The following is an 8125-nucleotide window of genomic DNA, read 5'->3' on the forward strand; positions in this document are numbered from 1 at the left end:
CAAAGAAACACTGAATTATAAGCTCTTGATGTTAGAATTATAAATTATAATTTTCTGTATGACAAAAATATCCTGAACAATGTCTAATTCCTCTAATTTGAAAGATAGTTCTGCTTAGAATGTGTGTTCCATACAAAAACTTTAAAGGAATTAAACAAGCTACTGTAGTGGAATAGAATTTAAGAATATGCTCATTTGTGCATAAAATCAAACATGTGCTCTTCACTGCAAAATAAAAGCCGTTCAATTTTGAAATAAACCATAATTTCCATAATGGATAGTGAAATAAAATGTGAGTTCTTTAATAAGCTTATGAAAGTTTTACAGCAAACTAAATGTGTGTTTTAACAGTCCATTGCCTAGAACCATTGAAATAATTTTAGATTGAACAAGAGCAAGGAAGCAGACTGTGAATTTTGATATTCAACTCAAATTGACAGGATACAATGTACAAAGAAAAATGAGTCAAAAAGACTCATTCATAGCTAACCACTTCTGTTCACCCTTTCCAACATTACAGCACATCATCACCCTTTCACCTGCCTCCGATTTGGAAGCCTGAGTCCTGCTAGGAAAATATACTCTGGGAAAATATTTTGGAGCTCACCACTTTTCTGAGAGCTTCTTTCACATCCTTGTTCCTCAGACTGTAGATCAGGGGGTTCAGCATGGGGATCACTACAATGGAGAACACTGTGGCCACTTCATCAGTATCCATGCTGTTGCCAGATTGGGGCTGGCAATAAATGAAAAGGACTGTTCCATGAAAGACAGTGATGGCAGCAAGGTGGGAAGCACAGGTGGAAAAGGCTTTACACCTTCCCTCTGCAGAAAGCATCCTCAGGATGATGATGAGAATAAACAAGTAGGATGTGAGGATGACCACAATGGTGATAACCTCATTGAAATTGGCCACAGTGTATAGCACCAATTGATTCATGGTGACATGAGAGCAAGCAAGAGACAAGAGAGGGGGAAGATCACAAAAGAAGTGGTTGATCACATTTGATCTGTAGGATGGGATCTTGTCGGGGTCCAGCCCAGGTGGATCCAGGGAATTCGAAGGGGAGACAGCTTCAGAGATCAGAATATGATAGAATTAAAGATATAAAGAGTAGTTAAATAAGGATAGCTCAGTGAGAAAATTCAGTGGAGAAAAGAGCCTGAATAACTTGGTTTACGTGGAAAGCTAATAAAATTCCAAGACAAGGAATTTGCATCACCTACATAGGCCACAGGCGTCCTCCCATTCTCCCGAAGGAGAGGATACACTAAGGTGTCCCCGGTCAGATCTTAGAAGCCCAGGCAAAATTAGTAGGCTTGACGAGCCTCCACGTTGCAGATGGAAATTCAGCCAGAAGGTGAGAGAAAGAACGGCATGGGGAGACCAAGTTTTGGTGAACAAGGCCTGCACTTTATTTTCCAAAGTAGTTTTTATACCTTAAGTTGTGCATAGAGGATTATGGGGGAAGGGGTAGAGTCATGCAAGGACAGCAGTCCTTGATCCTAATCGAAGCCAGGCTTTCTTCCTGCAAACATCATATGGAATAGTTTAGGTGATTTACATCATCTTCTGGCCAGGAGGCCTGTTAACATTTTATGACTCTTTCTTCAGAAAACGTATTTTTCTCTAAAGGTGATTATTCTAAAGTCAGGCACCACCCTCCGAAAATATTAGATAAAGTTGCATACCTATAGGGCAAAGGTGTGGTGGGCTATAACAAGAAAAGAATTAACTCAAGGGTCCAAGGTTACAGACATTAAAGTTACGACTTACATTCCTATATACCAATTATATTAATCAAAACACTCTCAGGTACACAGTAGGTAAGGGATATGGAAACTTAGCAGCAAACATTGGCCCAACAAGTGAAAAACCCTTCACCAATACAATTTCTAATCAATCTTTTAACTGCTCAAAGGAATCTGTATTTAGACAGTTTAGAACATCTCATGCCTCTCATGGTGGGAAGAACCTGTTCAGGCAGGCTAGAGGACTTCCAAAGGAGTTTGTAGGTTGAAACACTCTTGTCACGCCCAGGAACTTTATTAACTGGAGCTGTAAGTTAACTCTTTTTCAGAGAGAGGTGGTGGGGGACAGCCCCCCCCGCCCCCCCCCCCCCGCCCCCGTAAAGTCAGAGGTGTAGGTGAGAGCACAAAGCAGTAAAGTAGGCAGACTCTGGTTTTGGGGGTAGATGCTTGAGAATTTCCAGTGGACTCCTGAGGCTCGATCCCTCCTTTGCATATGCCGAGCCTCCTTCCTCATGACCTTTGCCGTGGGCGGAGTTCTTCAAGCTGGCTCCCAGCAGGATCTGAAGAGCAAAACACAAGTGAATCACAGAACATACAGTACCATTGAAATAGCAACAAGACACCAACTCCACGCAGAGATTTCAGGACACGGTGACCATGTAGAGCAGTGGGTCTCAGATGGCCACAAAGTGGTCATAAGCCATCACTGCCAGCAGAATGACTTCAGTTACCACAAATGTGCAAAACAGGTATAATTGCACAGCACATTCCAGGAAGGAAGTGGCTCTGTCTTCATTTAAGATGTTAGCTAGCATCTTCGGCATGATGGTAGTGGAATAACAGAAATCCACAAAGGACAAGTGGCTGAGGAAAAAGTACATGGGCATGTGGTGTCCAGAGCTGACCTGAATGAGAACAATCATGCCCAGGTTTCCCAAAACTGTGTCTCCATAGATGGAAAAAAAACAGCAGGAAGATGAAGACTCTGAGCTCAGGGGCATTTGAGAATCCAAGGAGGGTGAAGTCTGTCACAGAAGTGCAGTTTTCCTTGTCCATGTTCCTAATTTACTGGGTATGGAGTCAAATATTAATGGTTATTCTGTATTATATCATCCTTGATTCAGTTTTACCTCTCTTAAAAAAGACATGATAATGTATACTGTCCTATAAAATTAGTGTAGTGATTTTATTAATTACACTATACAATTTACTATGCAAATTCACTGCTTTATATTTATTTGAAGTTCTAAACAAGGAAAGAGAAAGTGTTAATCTCTTAGTCGTGCCTGAATCTTTGCCACCCCATGGACGAGACTTTTCTGTCTATGGGATTCTTCAGGCAAGAATACTGAAGTGGGTTGCCATTACCTTCTCCAGGGGATCTTCCCCACTCAGAGATCTAAGCTGGGTCTCCCCACTGCAGGCAGACTCTTTACCATCTGAGCCACCAGGGACAACAAAGATGTGAATATGAAATTAACAGAAATGCTTGCTGCTGCTTATTTATCAAATCAAAACTTAGAAATACAGTGTAAATCTCAAAGAAATATCAAAGTTATGGTATACATTTATATACAGGACTTCCCTAGTGGCTCAGATGGTAGAGAGTCAGCCTGCAATGTGGGAGGTCCAGATTCCATCCCTGAGTTGTGAAGATCCCCTGGAGAAGGGAATGGCTACCCACTGCAGTATTTTTGCCTAGAGAATTCCGTGAGCAGAGGAGCCTGTGGGGTTACAGTCCATGGAGTTGCTAAGAGTTGTACACAACTGAGTGACTAACATTATATATATATGCTAGAGTTTCATATTTATACTATATATCCATAGTTATACTATATATCCATAGTTTCATATTTATACTATATATCCATATATATGTATGTATGTATAAATTATGCAGCTTTTTGAAGAATTGTTAAGGACTTTATTAATGACCATGAGAAGTGGCAAGTGACAAATGCAAAAATATTATATATGTACATAAATTTCATCATATATCAAAGCATTACAACATCAATGAAGCATAACTATTTTATAACAAATTTTTACAAAGAAAAAGCAATGGAGAATCTTATCGGTTGCATTGGAGAAGGAAGGTGGGATTTTTTAAAGAAAAGATAAGACATGTGTTACATAGAAAATGCCAACAGAGGATAAGAACATATTCATTTCCTCTCCCTCCTGACCTTTGGTAATTTTAAATGCTTTAGAGGCATGTATTGGTTTATCTTGGATCAAAGAGGCTCTGGACTAAAACTCAAAATGTCATTTGTACCAGGGATAAGAAACCTGCTATGGAGAGACACCTCTGTTCCTCTCGTGTCTGCTTCAGAGGTTGGTCTCATGTTTCTGTTCTTCCATGGACAGTTATGGGACTTCACTGGTGGCTCAGCAGTAAAGAATCTGCCTGCAATGCAGGAGACATAGAGACACATGTCCAGTCTCTGGGCCAGGAAAATCCCCTGGAGGAGGAAATGGCAACCTGCTTCAGTAGTCTTGCCTGGGGAATCCCATGGACAAAGGGGCTTGGAGAGCTACAGTCCACGGGGCCTCAAAAGGGTCAGACACAACTGAATGACTAAACAACAACAACAACAACAAAAACAGTCCTGAGGACCCCTCACTGCCACTCTCGGCCTCTGAGTGACTGTCCGGAGAATCTCCCTGAGGTCTTTCCCAGGCTCTCTGGAGGGAGTTAATGTGACAGAGAAGGAATCTCCCTGAGGTCTTTCCCAGGCTCTCTGGAGGGAGTTAATGTGACAGAGAAGGAAGTGCAAAGGTGGGAGAAATCAAGCACTCTACCCACTTTGTTCACACTCGTTTTCCTCTTACACTAATAGCTATTATATTTGGTTTTGCAGATTAAATTGCTGTCATTTCTCTTTGAGACAGTTCCTCCAAAACTTTAAATACTTTCATAAAGTAGTGTCTGCAACATGACATTTCTTAAAACACCCTCTAAGACAGAACTAAATACAGAAACTTAAAAATAAATCAGTATCACTGCTCTCCAACTGCCCCCAAATCAGGGTGTCAACCTACCAACGAACCTGAGGGATACACATTGCTTCTTTTGTTTCTGAAGATGGTATGTGGTGAAATGATACAGATTTTATGTTTTTATTTGTATCTATTTCTGGAGCCTATGTTCCTTAAGCTTCTGAATCATTGACCTCTGAAGGCCCTCAGCAGAATGTCAAGAAAGCAACATCATCTTGGGGCTCAAATAATTAATGAGTTTTATGAGATAAAAGAGGGATAAAACTATCCCAAGTGGGTACATGTTATTATCAATATAATCAAACATGATTAACTCCAGAGGTCATGATGAACTGCAGACCACCATAGGCTGCATTCAAACATTGCTCTGTTCACCAGGACCTACATTGTTATTATGAAATATAATAGGACTTCTAAACTTTGCCTGTCATATACAAAATCTTCTTTCTTGAGGGCTTAGTGTCTGAAATCACACCAGAGTTTTGCCAAATATCAGAGAAGGGTAAGAATATTGAGTCTCCTTTCCTGAGAATAATAGCTGATCACACATACTTTGCATGTTCTGAATACAATTATGAACACTTTTGATTTTTATTAAATTTGTTAGATAAGTACAGTTATGTACCTTTACTAACAAGGTGCCTGAGGCAAAGACAGCTGTCACTTGCACAAAATCATAAGTGCAATCCCTGATAGGATGAGCCTGCATGCGGCATTTGGGTTTCTGCCATCCATTTGACCCTGTGTGGAAGAGCAGAGGTCCTGCATGGTTCTGAATGGCATCTCTCCTGCTCAGTGCAGAGACCATTTAATGGGTTTGCCTGAAAGATCTCTCCCAGGTCTGCTCCTTCTCTAACTGTATGAATGATGTCTCCCTAAACCAACACTGTTCAAAGGACAGGCTGTGGTTTGTGTCTTTGGATATACAATATGTTTCAAGAATTCCTTGAATATAATTAGTTGCAGGTAATTGGTTTCCAAATTCTCGACAATTTATATGGCCTTCTCTAAACGGATCCATCTGATAAGTTCCTGAGTTTGAGGAGTGTTTCTGTATCTTCTTTCTATCTGGCACTCTAACTATTCCTTTTATGTCCTTTTTTTCAGAAGCAAAGATTCTTCTTTTCCATTCACATAACACTCTGTGAACTACCTCAATTAGAAACACAAAATCGGTTTTCCAAAACCTAAAATACAAGAACATTGTGGAATATTACTTTCCAAGAAGCCTAAACTGTGTTTTAAGGGATACTCTTCAAACTTACAGTTTGACTTCTTATTTCTCTCTGACACATAAATGTAAATAAATATATAATTATATATATATATATATATATATATATATATATATATATGTTCACGGAAAATTATTACACTAAATGTGTTTTACCCAATACAGTGATGTCTTGAAATTGAATATTAATTGATTGTCATTTTATTTGAAATTCTTAATACACCCTAAACTTGTTTCCACAAAATGCATCATCTGAAGAAGGCTGTATATTGTCAAGGTGGTATATTGTAACCCTGCTTATTTAACTTATATGCAGATAGCATCATGAGAAACGCTGGGCTGGAGGAAGCACAAGGTAGAATCAAGATTGCAGGGAGAAATATCACTAACCTCAGATATGCAGATTACACCACCCTTACAGCAGAAAATAAAGAAGAACTAAAGAGCCTCTTGATGAAAATGAAAGAGGAGAGTGAAAATGTTGGCTTAAAGCTCAACATTCAGAAAATTAAGATCATGGCATCTGGTCCCATCACTTCATGGCAAATAGATGGGGAAACAGTGGAAATAGTGGCTGACTTTATTTTTCTGGGCTCCAAAATCACTGCAGATGGTGATTGCAGCCATGAAATTAAAAGACACTTACTCCTTGGAAGGAAAGTTATGACCAACCTTAGACAGCATATTATAAAGCAGAGACATTACTTTGCCAAAAAAGGTCCATCTAGTCAAAAATATGGTTTTTTCCACTGGTCATGTATGGATGTGAGAGTTGGACTGTAAAGAAAGCTGAGTGCTGAAAAATTGATGCTTGTGAACTGTGGTGTTGGAGAATACGCTTGAGAGTCCCATTGACTGCAAAGAGATCCAACCAGTTCATCCTAAAAGAGATCTGTCTTGGGTGTACATTGGTAGGACTGATGTTGAAGCTGAAACTCCAGTACTTTGGCCACCTGATGCAAGGACCTGACTCATTTGAAAATACCCTGATGATGGGAAAGATTGAGGGCAGGAGTAGGGGATGGCAGAGGATGAGATGGTTGGGTGGCATCACTGACTCAATGGACATGGGTTTGGGTGGACTCTGGGTGTTGGTGATGGACAGGGAGGCCTGGTGTGCTGCTGTTCATGGGGTTGCAAAGAGTCAGACATGACTGAGTGACTGAACTGAACGAAACTGAAGAAGGGAGTCTCATGACAAAAACACAAAACCAAAATCTATAAAGAGCATCATCGGCAGTGACCGTTTATATAACTGGGAAACACATTCACAGAAAAGCTGCTTTGCATATTTGTTTATCTTAAACTTATATACATGGCAGGTGTTTTAAATAATTGATTTAAATATAAAAAATTATTTCATAGTCATTAGTCATAAATTGAGTAAGATAAATATGCAGTTCTGTTTGATGAACTGTATTTACACCACATAAAACAACATTTTAGAAGAATATTAGAAAGGTGGGATGATATCAACAATATGTTAAATTTTCTAACTTTCAAATTTCATTGTTTTAATCAAATTTATTCTATGTGGATAAGGCAATGTCACCCCACTCCAGTACTCTTGCCTGGAAAATCCCATGGATGGAGGAGCCTGGTAGGTTGCAGTCCATGCAGTCGCTAAGAGTCAGACACAACTGAGCGACTTCACTTTCACTTTTCACTTTCATGCATTGGAGAAGGCAATGGCAACCCACTCCAGTATTCTTGCCTGGAGAACCCCAGGGAAGGGGGAGCCTGATGGGCTGCCATCTACGGGGTTGCACAGAGTAGGACACGACTGAAGTGACTTAGCAGCAGCAGCAGCATGCAGCAGCATTAGCAGGCATGTGTAATTATTATATAACAACCAGAATTTAATACTAAGTACATAATGAGGATACATAATTACTCATTCATTTATTCATTCATGTTTAAACATGTTTATTACAGGCTTACCTAGAGACAAGTACTATTTTAGGTATTGCAGGAAGAAAGAAAGAATGTTCCTTTGTCAAAATTTTATATTTATGGGGAACAGTTTAATAGATTAATATCTTAGTCATCTATAAATACCTCATGTAAATATATGCTACACATCTTGGAATGCTCTTTTCCCATTGTTAATGAAGATTGAAGACTTCTTTGGACATTGGT

The 8125-nt window shown here is 39.6% G+C and overlaps 1 pseudogene; it reads right to left on the reverse strand.

Moving 5' to 3' along the window:
• Window positions 1-568: 568 nt before the first annotated feature.
• Window positions 569-2808, reverse strand: LOC147343324 (olfactory receptor 5L1-like; annotated as a pseudogene).
• Between the last annotated feature and the right edge of the window lie 5317 nt (window positions 2809-8125).

Source organism: Bos grunniens, chromosome 28, assembly GCF_055505025.1.
Source record: "Bos grunniens cultivar Pamir isolate PY7600 chromosome 28, Bosgru_T2T1.0, whole genome shotgun sequence".
Classification (NCBI taxonomy): domain Eukaryota; kingdom Metazoa; phylum Chordata; class Mammalia; order Artiodactyla; family Bovidae; genus Bos; species Bos grunniens.